Raw genomic sequence first — 22,593 nt, forward strand, 5'->3', positions numbered from 1 at the left:
GCAGTCAGCGCCTTCGCAGAGGGAGCGGAACACTGTCATGGTGAGCAGCATTGGAGCCAGCTGTGGAAGAAGAAGGCGACGAAGGCACGAGCAGTGGCACAGGCGCGTTCGCTCGGTTACGCCGATAGACGTCCACGCTGAACCCAGGAACGGATGCCTAAGAGCTGTGCTCTGACATACTCACATGCGATTATGATACTCTCTAATGCTAAGTTTTAGCGCAGATCTTTAAGTGTATTGAATTCCACCGGTTCCGTCCCTCATTGCTCAGAAGGAAAGCCTGAACACGAAACAGGTGGCTCGCGCGAAGCGTATTTTCCAGCGGCGGCGGCCGCGCAGATGAAGTAGCTTTACCGCACGAAGCACATGCTTCTTCTTTCTTGTACCTCCCTTTATAAGGGCCTGTTTTGAGGAATCCTGACCTGGCTTCGGAAAAGTCAAGAGCTTCCCTTTGAGTTATCATATAATGTTTCTTTCCTGATTTTGTCATTTCCTCTTAGGTAGCTACTGGAAGGGGTTCATTGAACACCAGCACTGAGCGAGTGGCACCGGCTGACTGCTCGAAGTCCGCGTTAAAGAGTTTCATCGAACAGCAGTGCCTACCCAGGCCCACATCTGTAGTGACCCAGGTCGGCAGGAAAGAGCTTCGTTGAAGAAAGGCACATATGTACACATTGGCACTTGCTGAGTGGCCCACGTTGATCCGATGGTTGGTTTCGATTCCTGCTAGCTCAGCACAGAAGCCCGGTGCGCTGACCATTCGACGGCTGACTACCCAATGACCCAGGCGAACGGCAAAACGGCTACGTGCAAGCACACATAGATGCAAACATAGATAGATAGATAGATAGATAGACAGATAGATAGATAGATAGATAGATAGATAGATAGATAGATAGATAGATAGATAGATAGATAGATAGATAGATAGATAGATAGATAGATAGATAGATAGATAGATAGATAGATAGATAGATAGATAGATAGATAGATAGATAGATAGATAGATAGATAGATAGATAGATAGATAGATAGATTTTTGGGACTTTTACAGTGTGTTCGATGTTTGTAGCTGTTTTTCATCGCAGTTGACTTATGTTCTCCTAATATGTACTAATGTATTCTCTGTAATAATTGTGGCCTAATAATCTTTTATATTGTCTATGTTTCACTATTACTTCTGTTACATTCTCTTGTTTTTAGTATGTACAAACTATTACCAGTGCCTGTGATCGCCCCCCCCCCCCCTCCCCATGTAATACCCTCGTAATAAGGGCCTCTGGGGGTATTTTGAATAAATAAATCAATAAATGAATAAATAAAAAAAGATAGCCCCCGGAAAGTGCATGAACAACCTTAAGGATACTAACGCTATATAAGTAAATAAATCAATAAATAAATAGATACGTTGATCTTCACCCTACGTTTAGCTATGTCTCAAAGAATGAAGTCAATGCAATTAACAGGGCTATGTCATTGTTATCGAAGACCTGACCGCGTGGGCCAAGTCTTCCCGTAAGACGTTCAAGATACGACAGGTTTCAGAGCAGGTGCAGTTCTCCGTTGTTTCAAGCCCTGAAAAGATCCCGCCGCCGCCTCTCGCGCGGGCTGGTCAGTTCCTGCCGATGGAATGGCTTCTCTGCAGCTCGGCTTGGCTGCACGCTTTTGTGAAGACCTGCCAGTTCGAGAATCTCACGCAGCCTTTGTACAACAGCGGCAATGCTGCGAAAACGGAAGTTGCGTCACACACCATCGCGGAAGCTTGCCTCCTAGCTGTCGCATACACCTAGTATGCCATCCAGACGCACTATGGCCGACAGCGACCAATGCAACCAAGCCCGTTTACTGCGGCAGGCGGTGGTTGATTGTCCAAAATCTCCTGCCCTGTTTTCCAATTGTAGCGCAGTAATCGTCTGCGCGATCTGCGACCGTCCCGAAACAGTCAGTGCCGCCCGCCAGAGCCACATTCGGCAACTTGCCATGCCGACTCCCAATTTGACCTGCGCCCGAGTGCAACGAAGGCGAACAGCACGAACTCGGGTGCTCACGTGGGCGGTGCTGGTTTAGACGACGACGAGGAAGGGCAAAGACGGCTGTCAGAAGAAACGGTTCTCCGTCTCGTTCCTTCATTACAAGAGCTACGGAACTTCATTTATACTTCATTTGGCAAGCCGTTTGCAGCACTGTGAAAGGTGGAGTGCTCCTTAGCCAATAGCAACGCCGAATGCCCCTCGATATATGTTCACGTGCGCCGCATCGTGTGCTCCGCGCCATAGTATTTCACGTTATATAACGTGCACGCTCAAAGATGTGACAAGTCAAGTATGGCTGTAACGTATCACGTACGAGGCGAAACTGAAACGCTCTAGCCCCTCAAATATCCCTGCCACACGGGCTTATTTAGTGTCACTTCGAACAAGTGCACTTCAGCGCACTAAAAGTGTCACTTTGGCAGTGCGATGCCACAGGATAAATAAAAGTGTCCTTTGGAAGTGATGACAGTAGCAATGAGTGAATCAGTAGGCGCAACATGTATTTGGCATTGTAAACTTGGTTTCCAAAATAACTGTTTGCTATAGCCGAAAGGACCCATTTAGAATAAACTTCATTGCAAATGAAGAAGTTACTGACACAGCAATACCATTATCGATCATCACGAGCCAGGACAAGAGAGCGCCGCATCTAAGCCTAGCAGAGCGAGAACGTCGGATTGCGTTGCACACGGCTCAAGAACCGATCGCAAGGAATCGGAGCGTGTTATTGCAGCGCTTATTTGTCGCTTTCTGTCTCTTAACGTCTCTTAACGTTAAGAGACAGAAAGAGAGCGGTTTGAATCAGAGAGCAAATGGGTATAGACGATATTCTATTTGACATCAAGAGAAAGAAATGGAGCTGGGCAGGTCATGTAATGAGCCGGTTAGATAAGCGGTGGACCATTAGGGTAAGGGAATGTGTACCAAGAGGAAGGAAACGCAGTCGAGCACGGCAGACGACTAGGTGGAGCGATGAAATTAGGAAATTCGCGGGCGATAGTTGGAATCAGTTGGTGCAGGACAGGGGTAATTGGAGATCGTAAGGAGAGGCCTTCGTCCTGCAGAGGACACAACATAGGGAAATTATTATTATTATTATTATTATTATTATAAAATAATTTTAAATTGAAGAGTCCATTTCACATGTTGTAATACAGATGTATGTACTTATTTTCCTTTTGTTTGTCGCAGCTGTGATTACTCTATGCTTTTGTTTCGATGCCTTGGAAACCTGATCTACGTTTATCACGCTCATTTGTTTCCCTTTTTCTTTGCTGGTTTTAAATTTGTGCATGTACACTGCAATCACATCGCTTAGCTGACGATGCCGGGTCACGTCACACAAGTCATCATTGGTATAGATGGGCCCGTTTTACTGTACTGATTTTCTTGGGCGCTTAATAATAATAATAATAATAATAATAATAATAATTATTATTATTATTAATATTATTGTTATTATTATTATTATTATTATTATTATTATTATTATTATTATTATTATTATTATTTGTCGCTTACGGACCACTCCAATACTCCTCTCATGTTTCACGCGTTCTCACAAAGCGGACAATTGAGTCAATTTTGCATGTTCATAAGCGCGGCTGCTAAAGACGCAAGCGACATGCAGCCACTTTGGCTGTAAAACATGGCCTAAGAATATTATAATATTCTTACACTGTGCTGTAAAACGACCAAGAAGTTAAATAGACACATTGTCATGCTACGCTCGATTTACCCGTCAAATGAGCACGAAGAGCGTTACACCTCTACCCGCGCTCGACGAAAGATTGGGCCGTTTAAGCGTGCATATATACATATATATATATATATATATATATATATATATATATATATATGTATATACGGCACCTGTAGCACAACCACGAACGTGGCACCATTCTAACCGGTGAAAAGCGATAATATAGAGGCAACCCACGTGTGAGCGCCTTGTCTCCTCGTCCGACCATGTCACCACTGATGCGCTACTTCCGTCCAATAAACGAGGAACAAACGACGGCGGCTGCACAGTTAGGGTGGCTAGCACAGGCATACAACAGGCTTAAACAAGTGCGCCGCCACAACTCATAAACAGCCCGAGATCGAGAATAGTACAGCAGGAGTCTTTTAAGGTGCAGCACATTTCAGTAGCTTCTAACATTTGCAGTCACGAAAACGCTCGTCTAAAATTGCTGCCTAATGCGCTTTCAATACCAGCTTATGCATATTGTAGGCACCGCTACCAAGGCTACACACTTCGACGCAGCGAAATGAGTTCAGCGGACACTCTCGCCGCCGAGTGCGTTATGCAGCGCGTGTCACCAAGCGTTCACGTGCCTGCGAATGACACTAGCGGCGAAGTGCAGTCGCTCAATATGACACTAAGTTTGCCCGTGTGACATGGAACATTTCACCGGAACCTCTAGACAATCACATTACTACTGTACGCCTCGTGCCTTGGGAAGTGCAGCAAATGGCTTGTTAGGTTGAGTATACGCGTTATTTAGCTTTACCAGGATCTCCCTTTCTATCGCGATAGTTCTTTGAGGTTACGGTCCTGCTTGTCAACAGACGTGATAACCTGAGCAGCATTTCACGTTTTCTTTTATGGGAGTAGGTGTGTTTGTTTCTGTTTAATGAAGTCTACATGACCGTTACTTTTCGGTCTAGTGGTCCTGTTATATTTATCTACGGTTGGCGGGGTTTCTATTCAATGCGCTCGCAAATACAATCTTACATTTGTTGACAGCTGTAGACATATTTCAACAAGGAAGGACACTGTGCATACACCAACTGTTTATCACCGCTTCTCGTGCCGTCGCGCGAATTGTTCGCCCCGGCACAACTAGTTGCGCAAACTCCCTAAAGGCGCTGTCTCGACCTCGACCTGCCTCTGTCTGGAAACCCGAGTGTAGCTTACCCTTTAGCGCTCTCGCTCTCTGCACTCGAGCGAACGCGCACCCTTTCATAACCAGTCGCGGCAGTCTCATTAGAATTTCAGCCTCCTCCTTACCCTGAGCTCTGCACTTGTCTCTATACTGCCACAGTCAACAACAACAGTTTTTTTCGGATTTTGTTCCTTTCTATATATTTCTTTCGGTGATCCTTTCTCGCTCACACAGTACACAATTGTGGCGTGAAACTCTCGCTCAGTATATATCTGAGATGGCTTAGCGAGCAATTCGGGCACTCAGTTACACTTCGTTATCCGCAGCGTTGGTACCATTACGACTGCCGTCGGTAAGCAATGTTGTCTGTTCGGACCGTCTTTTTCTAGCTCGATGAATCCACCTGCGAATAGAGCATAGAGCCTATAAGAAAAAAATACATATATAATATAAAGTAATAACAAATACTAATACAACTAGAATGTTCTATTTTTATTTGTTGACATTAATCCGTTAAATACATTAATAAGCGTGTAGAGCACACAGTACATAGCCCAGTTTAGTTGACCAAGAAAATTACGCATATATCTGCTTATCAAATATTATTCTTCGTCAAACGATAAGTATAGCATTCTTGAGGGCTAAGGATTTTCATATCATTATTAGTGTAGAACAGAGAATAAATTATATTCCTACGCAACTGTTCAGGACAAATTAGCAGTGTCTTATTGGGCTCGAGTACTTACGGAGTCGCCATCTGTCGGAAGCGCCTCGCTTGCGTAGTATGAGGGATAACGCGGCGCGTTCCTCATGGGTTTAGCTATCGGCGCTCAATAAAAACCGCACGCGGGAGCCTTCCTGGACATTCCTGTAACTACTCTCGAAAAGAAGGAGGTTTTTTTTATTCTCGAATTAATAACATTGCGCAAACAGAAAGCCCAGAACGGTTACCGAATATGTACAGTGAACGGCCCACTGCGCGCGGTTGGTGCGATGGAGTTCCCCGATCCGGCTTCTTGCGTGAAAGGTAAGCAGTCGCGGAGAGCAAACAATGTGAATTATGTTTTTATAGTGGGCTGCCTGTGTAACCGAATGGAGCATAACAGAATGAAGTCTCAATGCAGTGATCACACGGGTTCACAGCGACCGAGTCTGCATGTACGCCCGCGACAATGTTTCCCTTTCGCAGCGAGCGCGTTTTCGCACCATGCCGTGAGTTTAGGCCGCAGCTAGGAGCATTTGACAGAGCTGTTCAAAAATAATTTCTTTATTACTAGGGACTTCGACGCATAGGGCGACAGCTTGTGATGTCCCGTCGCGACGATTTGGCCGTTTTAGAGCAAAGCTGTATATAGCTACCCTCCGACGGTGGTCGATGTCCCTGCGTCTACGCGTCGCCTCGACACAAAAAAAAATTTTTGACTTCAGTTTCTCGTGAATGCTCTGTAGCTCTCAATCTAATGTAGGTACCTTGGCAGAAACTAACCACTAAGAAATTGGCCGCTAAGACGACTCTGTCATCCCGCCGAGTTTCATCTGCTTGTCATAATTATTCGTTCACAGTGAAGTTGTAAACGTTACAGAATTCCCGTATGCTGTCAATACATGGCCGTCTAAGGATGCAGCGTGATTACAGAAAACATCTGTTACTCTTGTTTTATCAAAACTATCCCGAAAGAAATTATATCACGCTTAGCCGTTAAGAAGAGTAACGTTACGCCGAGTTTCATCGTGTTTTCATAATTGAGTAGTTCACAGTGAAGTTGTAAATATTGGGATTCCCATGGTGCCATGCGGCGGTACTTGCACAGGACACTACTTCATAAAAGAATCAGAATAAATTGCTCCAAAGTCAAAAATCTATTCGCAGTCTGTGTCCACCAGTAGTAATAATAATAATAATAATAATAATAATAATAATAATAATAATAATAATAATAATATTATTATTATTATTATTATTATTATTATTATTATTATTATTATTATTATTATTATTATTATTATTATTATTATTATTATTATTATTATTATATGCATTTTTCGCATCGGGAGGATCCAAGATTGTTTAGAATGAGGTCATGTGAGACGTTGTCGACGGCCCATTTGAGGTCCAGTGCCAGAATCGCTCTTGTTTGAGCTTTACTGGGACCATCGCCAACATCCTCCCTAAGTTGTAGGAGTATGTCCTGTGCAAACATACGTGGTAAATAGCCGAATAAGGTATTGGGGAAGATTTGGCGAGCTTCGAGGTGAGGCTGGAGGCGCATTAGAACTACGTGCTGGAAGAGTTTGCCGATACACGAAGTCAGGGAAATGGGCCTGACATTTTGGAGGGACAGTGGTTTCCAGGGTGTCGGAATTAAGAACTCACCGGTGCGTCGCCGTTCCTGTGGGGGCGTTCCACTTTTCCAATTGTCGTTGTAGTATTCAGTGGGTTGCGGTATGACCTCATCGTCAAGGTTGCGTAGTTGTGCATAGTAAATGCCGTCTACTCCGGATGCCGTCTTACGTCTTATGCAGTGTAGGGCTGCCCTCCCTTCTGTCTCTGTTGTATCGCCGTCCGATTCGGTTTCTTCCTCGTGCGCACAGTCCTTGTACTCCGGTCGGTGACTTGTAGCAATGCATCTCTGTTGCAGTGTTTGGAGCAGACCGTCATCATCCATTTGTTCTTTGTGGATGATAGACTGGACGGTGTTGGTTGTGCGCGTTTTTGTGTGCGTTGGGTTGAGCAGGGACCACGCTTTTGAAGTACTTAATGTGCCATTAGGGCGGTCGCAAAGATTGTGCCAATTGTTATTGGGGAGGCTGGTGGCATATTTTTCCGCTTCTGCTGTGATCCGGTCGATCCTTTGTTTCAGTCTGTGGTTGTGCCGCTGCCTCTTCCATCATTTGGTCAGACCTCTTAGAGCATCCTAGAGACGGAGCAGATATCTGTCCACATTCGGTGTCTCCATTGTTGCAGTAAGTTGCTTAGTGGCAGCTTCAAAATCTACTTGTAGCTGTTGTGTCCAATCGTGTAAAGATGGCGCGTCGTGTTGGTGAGACTTGGTTTGGCTTGGTTGCGCCGGAAAGCGTTCCAGTTCGTTATTTTAATTGCACTTGGTAGGGTGTGTATGACCACGAGCTGGACTTCTGTGGCTAGAATGCTGTGGTCAGTGCCCAGATTCTTCATTAGATTGTTCCAGGAGCACTGAGGCCACCCCTTGACCATTGTTATGTCAGGGCAAGTATCCCTGCTTACGCTGTTACCCCATTCTGGATGGTGTGTCAGGTTCTGTCTGCAGAGTGAATCGATGAAGGCTGATGGCGTGGAGCTAGACGGCGGCCTTCTGGAGTTTCTGTTTGGTACCCCAAGGCTGGGTGGGACGCATTGAAATCATCTAGAATAATACGCTTATTGGCTTGTTTGCTGGCAGTCGAAAAAGGCTTTCCGAAGTCGTCTCGTCGCGATTTAGGTGCACTGTAGAAAATACACCGAGGTTTATCCAGGGTTGGGCAAACATCCGCTCGGTGACCCATGGCGAGGCACACGCAGCACAGCTGCTGTCGGGTTTTATGAATGCAGCACCGGCATTCTGCTCCGTAATAGTAGATGTACCGGGGAACCCGAATGCCAGAGAACGTGATGATGGCCGTGGCGGAATTTCGCATCATTCTTGCATGCAGGACATGAACCTTCGGGGATCCAATGTTCGTCATCAGCGTTGTCGGCGAGGGGTTCTTTTCTATGCCTGAGACGATTCCTCTGCAGGAGGCATCCGGAGCAGCCACATAGGCCTTAACTTCGTACTGCTTGTTTTCCAGGCATATAGACTTGATCAGCTGCAGTCTTTACACTATTTCTTCGTCCGGTGCGCTGGACACTGCGACGTTCTGCTCTCGGTGTATTCGGATGGTAAGCTGATGGAGTGTGTTCGCGTTTGATGGAGCCGCCGTGCCTATGGCTCTTGCTATTAAATGCTGCGGCCACTCACCGAGGTTTAGTCCATCTCTCGGTCAGTATACTACAATGAAGTCGTCGATCGCTAGCGGGGGCAGCTGCGAGCCCTTTTTGCTCAATGTCAGAAGTAGGTCAGAGTGCAGCGGTGGCGTAGAGGTAGAACACCCGCCTCGCGTGCAAGAGGTCCGTGGTTCGAATCCCGGTGCCGCGCAATTTTCCACCGGAATAAAAAAAAAAAAAAATCCGCGTGTTGATAAAATTGCATAAACAGGCCTGGAGTGTGGCCTGATGCCGGTGACCAGAACCGGTAACACACTCCCTCACCAGAGCAGGATTGGCCACCCTGGTGCAGTACTTGGCCACAACCTCCTATATGAACACAACAATCAAACCCCGGCCCTCAGTCCCCAGCAGCTGCGAAGCAACTGACCATGGCGGCGGTCAGACCTGCGACGCTGCAGAGGGTGCTAAGAATCCCTGGCTCCGGACAGGCCGCCATTGGAATATGAACCTGGCAACGTTTAACGCAAGAACATTATCTAGTGAGGCGAGTCTAGCAGTGCTATTGGAAGAATTAGAGGGCAGTAAATGGGATATAATAGGGCTAAGTGAAGTTAGGAGGCCAAAAGAAGCATATACAGTGTTAAGGAGCGGGCACGTCCTGTGCTACCGGGGCTTAGCGGAGAGACGAGAACTAGGAGTCGGATTCCTGATTAATAAGAATATACCTGGTAACATACATGAATTCTATAGCATTAACGAGAGGGTGGCATGTCTTGTTGTGAAACTTAATAAGAGGTACAAAATGAAGGTTGTACAGGTCTACGCCCCTACATCCAGTCATGATGACCAGGAAGTCGAAAGCTTCTACGAAGACGTGGAATCGGCGATGGGTAGAGTGAAAACAAAATACACTATACTGATGGGCGATTTCAATGCCAAGGTAGGCAAGAAGCATGCTGGAGACAAGGCAGTGGGGGAATATGGCATAGGCACTAGGAATAGCAGGGGGGAGGTATTAGTAGAGTTTGCAGAACAGAATAATATGAGGATAATGAATACCTTCTTCCGCAAGCGGAAAAACCGAAAGTGGACATGGAGGAGCCCGAACGGCGAGACTAGAAATGAAATAGATTTCATACTCTGCGCTAACCCTGGCATCATACAAGATGTGGACGTGCTCGGTAAGGTGCGCTGCAGTGACCACAGGATGGTAAGAACTCGAATTAGCCTAGACCTGAGGAGGGAACGGAGGAAACTGGTACATAAGAAGCCGATCAATGAGTTAGCGCTAAGAGGGAAAACAGAAGAATTCCAGATCAAGCTACAGAACAGGTATTCGGCTTTAAGTCACGAAGAGGATCTTAGTGTTGAAGCAATGAACGACAATCTTGTGGGCATCATTAAGGAGTGTGCAATAGAAGTCGGTGGTAACTCCGTTAGACAGGATACCAGTAAGCTATCGCAGGAGACGAAACATCTGATCAAGAAACGCCAATGTATGAAAGCCTCTAACCCTACAGCTAGAATAGAACTGGCAGAACTTTCGAAGTTAATCAACAAGCGTAAGACAGCTGACATAAGGAAGTATAACATGGATAGAATTGAACAAGCTCTCAGGAACGGAGGAAGCCTAAAAGCAGTGAAGAAGAAACTAGGAATTGGCAAGAATCAGATGTATGCCTTAAGAGACAAAGCCGGCAATATCATTTCTAATATGGATGAGATAGTTCAAGTGGCTGAGGAGTTCTATAGAGATTTATACAGTACGAGTGGCACCCACGATGATAATGGAAGAGAGAATAATCTAGAGGAATTCGATATCCCAGAAGTAACGCCGGAAGAAGTAAAGAACGCCTTGGGAGCTATACAAAGGGGGAAGGCAGCTGGGGAGGATCAGGTAACAGCAGATTTGCTGAAGGATGGTGGGCAGATTGTTCTAGAAAAACTGGCCAGCCTCTATACGCAATGCCTCAAGACCTCGAGCGTACCGGAATCTTGGAAGAACGCTAACATAATCCTAATCCATAAGAAAGGCGACGCCAAAGACTTGAAAAATTATAGACCGATCAGCTTACTGTCCGTTGCCTACAAAGTATTTACTAAGGTAATTGCAAATAGAATCCGGAACACCTTAGACTTCCGTCAACCAAAGGACCAGGCAGGATTCCGTAAAGGCTACTCAACAATAGATCATATTCACACTATCAATCAGGTGATAGAGAAATGTGCGGAATATAACCAACCATTATATGTAGCTTTCATTGATTATGAGAAATCATTTGATTCAGTCGAAACCTCAGCAGTCATGGAGGCATTGCGGAATCAGGGTGTAGACGAGCCGTATGTAAAAATACTGAAAGATATCTATAGCGGCTCCACAGCCACTGTACTCCTCCATAAAGAAAGCAACAAAATCCCAATAAAGAAAGGCGTCAGGCATGGAGATACGATCTCTCCAATGCTATTCACAGCGTGTTTACAGGAGGTATTCAGAGACCTGGATTGGGAAGAATTGGGGATAAGAGTAAATGGAGAATACCTTAGTAACTTGCGCTTCGCTGATGATATTGCCTTGCTTAGTAACTCAGGGGACCAACTGCAATGCATGCTCACTGATCTGGAGAGGCAGAGCAGAAGGGTGGGACTAAAAATGAATCTGCAGAAAACTAAAGTAATGTTTAACAGTCTCGGAAGGGAACAGCAGTTTACGATAGGTAGCGAGGCACTGGAAGTGGTAAGAGAATACATCTACTTAGGACAGGTAGTGACTGCTGATCCAGATCATGAGAGTGAAATAATCAGAAGAATAAGAATGGGCTGGGGTGCGTTTGGCAGGCATTCGCAGATCATGAACAGCAGGTTGCCATTATCCCTCAAGAGAAAAGTGTATAACAGCTGTGTCTTACCAGTGCTCACGTACGGGGCAGAAACCTGGAGGCTTACGAAAAGGGTTCTACTTAAATTGAGGACGACGCAACGAGCTATGGAAAGAAAAATGATAGGTGTAACGTTAAGGGATAAGAAAAGAGCAGATTGGGTGAGGGAACAAACGCGCGTTAATGACATCTTAGTTGAAATCAAGAAAAAGAAATGGGCATGGGCAGGACATGTAATGAGGAGGGAAGATAACCGATGGTCATTAAGGGTTACGGACTGGATTCCGAGGGAAGGAAAGCGTAGCAGGGGGCGACAGAAAGTTAGGTGGGCAGATGAGATTAGGAAGTTTGGAGGGTCAACATGGCCACAATTAGTACATGACCGGGGTAGTTGGAGAAGTATGGGAGAGGCCTTTGCCCTGCAGTGGGCGTAATCAGGCTGATGATGATGATGATGATGATGATGAGAAGTAGGTGGCCTTGCTGTATAGGTTCAGTGTTGGGTGGCAAGCTCGAAGTAACTTGAACCTGTTTCTTGCACTTTCGGTCCACGAGAAACCAACTCCCGTCTTCGTTGTCTTGACTCGGTTATTGATCGATAGCGGCGGCTGGTTTCCTCCAATATTCTACGGCAGTTAGGGGGTCCTGGGCAGCCGTCTTCACGGTACGGTAGCAGTGCAGTCAGCATGAGTGGCAAGCGCTGCCGTCACGCCGTAATTGCAGTGCCTAGGTTACGCCTTGCGTCGCAGCCTGCTCGCCTGCAAATGTCCAAGAGCCGAGGTCTCCCCGGATCTGGGAGATCTTGGTCTCGAAAGATTCCACCTGTTAAGAACCGTCGATTGGTGGGGGTAAGCACGTTGTAGAAACAAACATTAGTTGTGAGGTGTTCCAAGAGTCGGAGCGCATTCGGAGTGCGTCCTTCACGCGCGGTCTTCTTCTTCTTCCTTCCTGTGTAATCTTACATTATTAAGCATCATTGAAGTTACGCAGAGCAAGCATAGAGTTATAGGAGTGGACCCATAGTGAATAAACCACACATCGAAGCGGAACAGTAAATATATTTCAATCGCAACAGCAGCTTCGTCGATGGATAACAACTACCACTGTTGTACAGCGTTAAAAATATCCGAAAAATTAATTTATTTTGCAGCGCAACATTGGTGAGGTGGTTAATCTCAAGGCATAACCACAGCGAGTGTCCAACTTTACGGGTCACTTGTTTCGCCCGTTGACGTAGACGTCAGATGTGTCTAAAGAAAGCATTTCTTTATTGCGGGCGGTCTACACATAAGTGTTCCGTTGTTCTTAACAATGGTACACCGGCCTCTCTCTTTGCTTGTAGGGTCGCACGGTTTCCTTATTGGACGCCACCTCATTTTAGCACGTGGCCATGGCACGCTTTATTGTTAGACGGGTGTTTCATAGGAACAAAGCTGCTCCTGTGTTTTCCCTCGCAACAGAGAGTATCAATCTGTTATAAATTTTTAGCTATGGTTGGTTTGGAAGCTATGGACGGCTTTTAAGCTTTTTCGTTTTTAGCAATAGCGTTTAGTATGATTATGTGTATGCGTACTCCAAAACTTAGCAAGGTGCTTACAGACGAACATTTCTGATACATAATTTAGTGCAATGAATCAAGCCAACTGCTGTTCATATCAGGACGCGGCATTTTTCATATTCTGAAAAAAAAAGCGTTTCCACAGACAAAGTAGTCATTTTTTAATGTCCTGGCTTGTATGCGCATTTCACTAAACTGTCGCTAGCACCATCATAAATATACATGTGCAAAACAATGCACAATTTGTCCTATTTATTGTTTTTATTTGGAGCATACTCCCGTAGCCGGTTACTCAAACAGCGCTCTGTCAGGTCTAGGCGAAAATTCCCGCACTATAGTGGGATCGACTACATGGCGCCCATCGATAGAAAATCTTCGAAAGGCACTCTCATGTGTCTATTGGAACCTGTGCCTTCGTACGGTGCGAAGACTATTACAGAAACAGCAAACTCGTTGAGCTCACATATGCTTGCATCGCGCGAAGTATCCTTTTCGGGTTCCGTAAAAAGCAAGAAACATCTCTGGAAATGTTTAGGCGCACGTTATCCTTAGTGCGACCCGTACAAATTAGTATAGAAGTACTTCGCAGCAGTGTCTAAACTATATGTACACGTCTGCAATTGTACTTCAACCTAAGTAACATTTAATTTGAAATAAAACTGATAATTGGTAAATCAGCTGTTATTCATGCGCATTTCAAATGAAGTCGGCAGTCGAAATTGAATCGAAATATAGGTTAGCGCTGTATAAGGTGTTTATTTTATTGCTTGCACGATTTTTAGAAGTTCGCGTGGCCAGTTGCAAAACTTTACTTCTTGAGCAGGATTTCTTTTAGAAGCGGCACTATTCACAAAAAAAAAACAAATAACTAAATCAAGTAGTTGAAAACATTCGCTATTTACTTTCCAAACAAATTTTGTATGACACATTCTTATTTACGAATGGTCGCTAGCGACTTCGCAAGGCGCATCCACTTGAAAGAAATTTTCAACGTGTTACCCGTCTCGAGATATGCGCTCACGAAGTTTGCCACGAAATGGATTGGTGTTCCCGACTTTTCACGCTTCCATTCATATAAAGTCATTTTATTAAAGGATAAGTGGAAGAACGATGCAAGTTTGCCGCAAGTTTGACAGTGCTTAACGAAAACGTAACGCCACATTTAATTTTTTTTTTAGAAGTGGATGCGCGTGCCAATATCAATAGCTTCAACTAGTACTTTGGAGTATCGGTTCTAGAGAAATTAGTTAAAATTTGAGTAGTAAGAAAAGCTGTAGTGGTTAGCAATATTTTGATGTTAGTGAATGTAATGAACGAATACTCGAGCTACTCAGCTCAGTGAGGAGATGTCTGCTGTATGTCAGCAGAGATTTAAAAAAAGAAATTCGTCCATTATTATTCTTCCCATACTAGTTACGTTCCAGTAGCAATATTTAACGGGCTCTGGCTTCTTCATCTTCGCTAGCCTCCAGAGTGTAATCTTTGAGGAGTTTTGACCATTGAAACACAAAACAGCAGAAGGCTATTTTTATAATACAGGAGCCAACTGTACCATAGAGCAAAACGGAGGCCCTTAATTGTCTTCCGTTGCTCATGCATAGGTGGCGCTCCTAGTCTTCAGCAACATCATACTCTACGCTATGCGTAAAGCAAGTAGCGTACGAATATTCAACTGTACTCCTCTTTTAATAGGTAAACCAGACACATTCCTAAATTGTTTGAGAACAATACTTCTGCAAGTCTGTTTAGATTTCTCCATACTGTGAGTTTCCATGCGGGTATAAGAGTGTAGAAAGCTTTTGGTTCAGAGTATGGGCAACCACTGGCTCCGCATTTCTCTCTTGAGGCGAAATTTTTATTATATGTGCATAAATAACGGTAAATATGGACATGACGAGAAGCATCTACATAGAAAAATTGGTAGAGCAACGTATACGGAAAGAGATAAGGTCACCGCTTTGATTCTAACCAGCGGCAAGGGGTCTTTATTTCCATTTAAATACATTCTTCTACTTAACAGATATCAACATTGATTTGAAATTTAAGCCTGCTTTCGCATTGATTTTTTAGGACAACAGGCAAAAAGAATGATTTCCCCCACTTTTCTTGCTTTTCATTTTAATATTGGGCATCGAGTACACGATGTCTCACATGATATTGCTACCAGATGGATGCAGTCGACTTTACGATATTAAGTAAAAATTGGAGTTTAGTCGTTCAATAGGTACGACCCTTAGCATGTAAAAACTACTTTTGTCTGCAGGTGAGTGCCATAATCGCTCTGTTCTGTGGTCGTCCGTCGTGGCTTCACTAGGACACATGAGATGATGCTACGCACAGCTCCTTTGGATGCCTTCGTAATACTTAAGTTAACCAAAAAGTGGAAGAGACAGAGATGTGATGGTGAATTAAACAAACTCACACTTAGATGCTGGCTCGGCAGTCAAAATGACGTGCCGATGGGTAGCTCTCATATTTTGTTCGCTTGGGGCTATCATCTTGCCGAAATCAAGGTCAGCAAGCTAGACAAAAGCCAGTGAGCAGGAATTGCTGAGCTGCACCGTGTATGGTATGCTCTTCTCCTAAATCTAAAAAGCCTGTTTGGACTCTTTGTTGTGAACAGATTCGAATAGCAGTAGCAGCCCCAAGACCTCAAGCAGGTCTTGGGGCTGTCCCATATTCAAGGGTGTTTTGAGTAGTATTTCCAATAGAAAAGGTAACTACTCATAACCACTTCAGTGTAGGTGCGTAAAATGGAAACATGAGGGAGTGCGAAAGATGCTAAAGAAGGAGTAGTTTTTGAAAGATCTTTGTAATCAATGGGTGCCCGCATAAGCCGCAGGACGTTCCCAACTGGAGGCTTTCACTTCGGCGTCTCCTTGTTCGGTACGTCATCATAGTGGCTGTGTTGCAATTGCATACCACAATAGTTGTAAGGAAATGGAATCAATTCTATACGCACTCTAACGGGAAAGCATGCAGCGAAATTTTAAAGCTCGTTTCCGCATGAAATGGAGACACTCTACGTAGTTTTTTAACGCACATCTGTTTATAAAGACAAATATGAAGTTCGATGTTTTTGATCTGTGTACTGTGTGCTAGTGTATGATGCAGGTTTTCTAGCAGCTCTGAGTTAATTATTTGATCATTGTGTTGTCCAGAAAAAACGTGCCTCACCTTTCTCTAAATTACACACCTGAATTTTTTTTTCTACTCCAGGGAGACGTTCTTCCGAGAGACACCTCCTTCGTATGAGCTGCTTCCCGATGCACTGAAGTTGAAACTGCCTGAACGCGGGGTCAGCAAGTGCTCATACAACCTTTGAAGCACGGCCCTCAACAATCAAGTTGACAACATTGCCGTCTAGACAAAACCTGATGCCCATGTCGTCAGTGCCGAAAGCGCTGTAGTCTAAACAATTACGCTTTCACAAGGCACGAGCACAACAGACAGGATTTAAAATGTCGAGAGTCAGTACCATAACTTCAACAACCTTGTCAAAAGGAACTAAGACAAAATGCGATCCTCATTCGGAAGCATCCTTGCGCTTGGTCACTGGAGAGAGAGTCTCCTTATTCGACTGGCTGCGCATCTTTGTGGGTCACGCGTGCTTTTGCGCCATCGGGTTCTTTGGCATATTGATTTTTCCGGCACTTGCACTAAGCAACCGCGTACGAGAAATATTCTTCGCCTTCATATACCTGATTATGCAACGCCTGTGGTACGATGACTACGGCTCTGTGCGGCGCGTCCTGATGACCGGACTTGATGATATTGTGTCACACGATGCCACGCTAAAAGCAAGCGACGCAGTCCGTGTGCTTGAAGTAGGAGCTGCATATGGACCTAACTTGCCTTACATACACCGGAACATCGAGTACTGGAGACTGGAGCCAAACGTCAGCTTCGAGCCAGAATTTCAGAACAACCTGGCTGCCAACCGGAAAGTAAGACATTTACTTTGTTGGATTTCGTGCGTAATATGTCGAGTCGTTTGCGCTGGTACACAGCTAGCTATATTGAAAAGGCGTGGTGGCTGCAAGAGGGAACCATCATGCCATAAGTACGCAGAAACTTACTTGGCAGAATACAGTACTTATGTATATTGTTTACAATTGGCTTTCCAAGCTTGGGAGCCTTCCACGCAGGGAATGTCAGTTATGGTTGCCTGAATAGGCAAAATTGAAAAGAAAGTGCAGAGAAAGACCGCTTGCCGTGAATGAGACTCGAGCCCGCATCTGGCGCACTAAGTGTGCGTCGCTGTATCAGTTGAGCTATGGCCATGGCGGTCCATGGCGGGTATTGGTATACCTGTTGTAGATTCTACCCCGTGAGCACTACTCCTGACAACGGCGGCGAATATGGATCGTGCGTTCAACCTCAGGCGCTCTGTATTACATGAACCTAAGGCACGAAGGTTAGGGACATTCGCCGTCGTGTCTCAATCGACAGAACATGGCTCGCATAATGCGGAAGATATGGCATCGGCTTACCGCAGCTGCAAGTTAGGTTTATATCCGCAACCGCTTCTTTTTTCTCTGCACAACATAAAGGGACAATATAATTCTTCCTGTGCTTTCATGGCTTTTATAGTTACATCTCATGACACCATACCGAAGGGCTAAAGTAGATGTCATGAAGAATATTGTGATTTTGAAGTACGGCAACCAAGAAATCGGGGGAGGGGAACTGTGAAGTAACACTAAGGGCAGTGACTTGCTACATAAAGCCCGAGCTGCCTGCCTGACAGCAAAAATATGCTGGAGAAAATGTACTAACAGGTTTAGGCATGTGTCTGCTACAGGAAAATGCCGGAGTGACTCAGCACATTGTAATAAAATGCCATGGTATTCACCCAGCAAAGACCAGAACGAAAGCTCCACCTTCCAGAGGCATTGGCATACAAAGCGCACATAAGCTTTAACTGTACAGCAGTCGAGATAAGCCCGATATTTTTAGAGTACTGATGGGGGAAAATGCAAGAAGGAGATTGATAGAGCCAGGATCGTTGCAAGCATAGGCAAACTCTACAATGCACAATGTAGAGACAGAGTTCTTAACGAAGAGATTGAAGATAAAGGAGAGATAGGTAAGATGCTAGACTACAATAGATGCAAAAACTGGTTAGCTCAAGCAGGCTAGATTACTTTTTGACGCCGCCACGTTTCGAAGACTGCGAAAACATAAATCTTCGCCACCCTCATCATTATGTCGATGGGCAAGAGAATAAAAAGCCCGAAAGAACTTAGAACAGCGAGTATTATCTTGGCACGCTTGCATGAATGATTAACCAGAATGTAATTCTGCTAGGGAGGTCTCCCCTGTTCAGGCAATGATTACAAAGTAAGCAAGCAGAAGCAACGCCGACCAAATGATGTAACTATTTAAAATTATTGCATAGAAGAAGAACAGCACTAGAAAGCTATATCGCCATCGCGTGTATTGGAGCCAGAAGAAGATCGGCGATCACCTAACTCTAAAACAAAAAAGTGTGCGAAAAAACCACTTACGAGAACTGACTTTCTAAAACACAGTATCCTGGACCAAGCAGTGGCGGCTTATCGTCTACCGTCAACATAGCGTGCCTAAGAATACTGCAGTGGAACTACCGATCAATACTTCCTGCAACTGCAGATTTATTATATTTAATCTTCCAACAATATCCAGACGTTATACTATTACAAGAGACTCGTTTGCCCGCTGGCCAAAACTTTTATTTAAACAACTACGAGTGTTTTAGATCGAATAGATCTTCCCGGGGTGGTGCATTAGCTTCTTTTTTTTCATTTCGCCTAATTTCTGTCATAAAGAAAAAATTTCACGTTGTAATCTATCATGTGAATACAAAATCTTAATATTAAATATGAATATTCCCGGTTGTGCCCCTCTCTGTGTACTTAGCTCCTACTTTCCCGCTGAGGGGGAAGACATACGCTAACTTTTATGGGATTGGAATAAAGTTAACAATTTGACCCGTTAAAATACTAAAGTTGCCACTTTCGTGCGTTCGCAGTCGCGATCTCTCCTACATTTCACATTTTCTGCCTCCCGCGTTTCCCTCTCTTCTTGTACTATGGTCGATGCCGCCACTAGTAGTGGTCATGGCCCGATTGTCATTGGTATTAACAAGCCCCTGATTTCTTTAAATAAATATGGGCACCTATTTGTAGACTATTCAAAATTTAAAAATAGTTTACCGTCAACTTTCCCTTCTGGGACAGGTATAGAATATATATTTATGCAATGAGCCTCTATTTCATATTGAAAACTACATGTAGTGTCATTAACAAAACGTAGTACTGAATGTCCATGGTGGATTAGTGATTCCGCACGACATTATAGACGCCGAGAAGTGGCATGGAAGAAACCTATTTTCAATCAGTGCCCTACTAAATTGAGTAATTATAAGTATGCAGTTGCTATGTTTCAAAGAACAGTTTCATTAGCGAAGAATAATTATGACGAAAAACAGTGCAATTTTTTATTGATAAGTGGTGCCAAAGAAGCTTTGTTTAGGTTTGTCAGCCCTCGCAAGGCCGTTTTAGTCCATAAAAATTGACTCAGTTGTTTTGGCACCAAAAGAACTGTTAGGACCATTAAATAAAATTGCTAAAGATTTAGAACAACGGTTCACAACTCAGCTGTAGGTAAACTTCGCGGGGGCTTAATCCGGGGATGTCTTCTAAGAGGTAACAATGGAACAGCTTCAACACGTTGTTCAGCTGCTCCCTGGCACAGCTTCCGGTCCAGATGGCATTACATAAGGCATGTTGAAAATATTGTTTCACCTCTCCCCAGAGAACCTCTCAGATATAATTATATATTGCCTCATGAACACATAGATAGATACCTCTTGACGGGAAACTAAACAAAAAAAGAATTATCCCATGCCTTAAAAAGCAAAGTGCGGGAATGAATATACAGGTAGATAATGTAAGGCCAATCGCAGTAACTTCGAATGTTATGAAATTAACAGAAACAGTATTGCACATTCGTATCATGAAGCTTTTAAATAATAATACACTAATAAGCCCATGTCAGATTAGATCTGAACCAGGATGCTCGATATGGTGCGCAAATGTGGATTTAGCGGAACGCGTTCACCTTGCTCGACACACGCGCCAGTATGCAGCTATAATGGCCCTTGATATAGCTAAAGCATGTTTTTTTAAAAGTGATTTGAACCTCAAGCGTCCCCAGACGGTACTTACAGAACGACAGTGTAGAGCATGTCATTGTCCCTTAACGTTCTAAATAGCGTGAGTTTCCGTCGGTATATAATAAATTGGTTATATGAATTTTTAAAGGACAGGAAATTTTATTGTTGCCAACGTGGCTCGTTGACGCAAAAATATAATCAATCAAGAGGAGTTCCCAGGGATTTGTCCTTTCTCCTATTTTGTTTAGTGCTTTATTAAGCTCAATTCCATTGTGCGATACCGTACAAGTATATATCTATGTAGACGACATAGCATTCTTTACGTCTGCGGGTGTTCACACTGCAGTCATACTTAGGAACGCTTGAAGCTTCGTTTGCAAATATTCAAATGTCAGCAAAAGCTCGTTAACTGCGTTGCCATTCAATGTACCAATTAATATCTTTCTACAATACCGTCAAGAAATAATTCCGCCAGTTTAGTTGATAAAATATTTAGGGATAACATACGGCGCAAAAGTGATCTGGCGAGACCACATTGATCATGTTAAATCTAGGGCAGCAGCCGCTGTTGGCATGATAAGAAAACTAGGCCGACATAACTCTGCACTAAGCAGCCGCCGCGGTTGCTTAGTGGCTATGGTGTTGGGCTGCTAAGCGCGAGGGCGTGCAATCGAATTCCGGTCACAGCGGCCGCATTTAGAAGGGGCGAAATGCAAAAACACCCGTGTACTTACATTTAAGTGCACGTTAAAGAACCCCAGGTGGTCAAAATTTCCCTAGTCGCCCACTACGGCGTGCCTCGTAATCTGATCATGGTTTGGTAAGTGAAATTTGGTCATTTAAATTTTTTTGCACTACGAAGGGAAACTATAATAATGATTTATCACATGTACGGTTGATCTTTGCCGGAATTTGGGTACAATGATACAAAATTAACCCCCTGATTCTTCTGGAGCGGGAGACTCTCCAGAATTGCCTTGGTCTCCCAAAATTTATAGCTAACCATGTTTTATGTCAAGAAACACGACTGCCTACTCTTCCCTGCCAATTCCGCATCCTAAAAGGAAAAGCATACTTAAACGTTTATGTATTTTCTTTGAGACGATCACAATTTGTAATTGTTAGTGAAATGAGGGCATTTTTCGATGAGCATTGGTCTCGCTCATATAGACCTCAGGTTCTGTTTGTACAAGCTGGGCTAGATCCACTAAACGTTAATGTAGGCGAGATCATTTGCCCAGACAAGCCCATGCCTAATATAACGATTTAGTTTGATCATGTATTTCCATGAAATGCCAAACGACTGCCCACTATATATTGAAACAGCATGCTACAAGATCATTTAACGCAGCTGGGAATAGATCGATTGATCGCGACGGATGCGTCAGAGAGTTAGGAAAAAGTGGGTATGGGTATTTTCCCTGGGTCAATGCCCCGGTCATATGCATTACGCCTTCCGGATTTCACACCCATATTTCTGGCCGAACTATGAGCAGTTATCTCAGCTATTCAAAAACTTCCTTCAAATTATTCAACACCGGTTGTAGTGACTGATTCAATGTCAGTATGCGCATTACTCACTTCATCTTCAGACACCCTACTGTAGCCACTATATTTAGATCGTTAATCCCACCAAATTTAAGCCTGGTGGGGTTAGTATGGGTTCCAGTTCATCGTGGTGTATACTTAAAAGCAATGGCAGGCACACTTGCGCGGATGTCTCTTGATCGATCGGCTATGTCCGTTATGCCTACGCCGGCTTATGTCACTGCGGCTAGGTTTAGAAAATTTTGTATTTTCCAACATTCCACAATACTGAAGATCGAAACGTCGGAATTTAAACAGTTGTCCTTTTCCTGGGACAATAAATAGTGTCTCACACGTAAATTATAAATCTTCATAAGAAAATTTCGAGGCTGCATGCCACGATTAAAATTTTGCCTGATCGTTGCAACTGGCTACTAGCCAGCCGCTGACTCCTTTGCGGCCCACAATTTACGCGGAGCCTGTCAACAAGGAACGGAACAGCCCTGGTCAATGCAAGAGACTGGTAAGCGTCCTTATGCCATTTAGCACAAGTGTCGCGAAAGCGCGGCCTTTAGCAAAAAGCGTTACTGTTGGCAAGAATTGTTC

The sequence above is a fragment of the Dermacentor andersoni genome, chromosome 6 (genome assembly GCF_023375885.2).
Source record: "Dermacentor andersoni chromosome 6, qqDerAnde1_hic_scaffold, whole genome shotgun sequence".
NCBI classification, from domain to species: Eukaryota; Metazoa; Arthropoda; class Arachnida; order Ixodida; family Ixodidae; genus Dermacentor; species Dermacentor andersoni.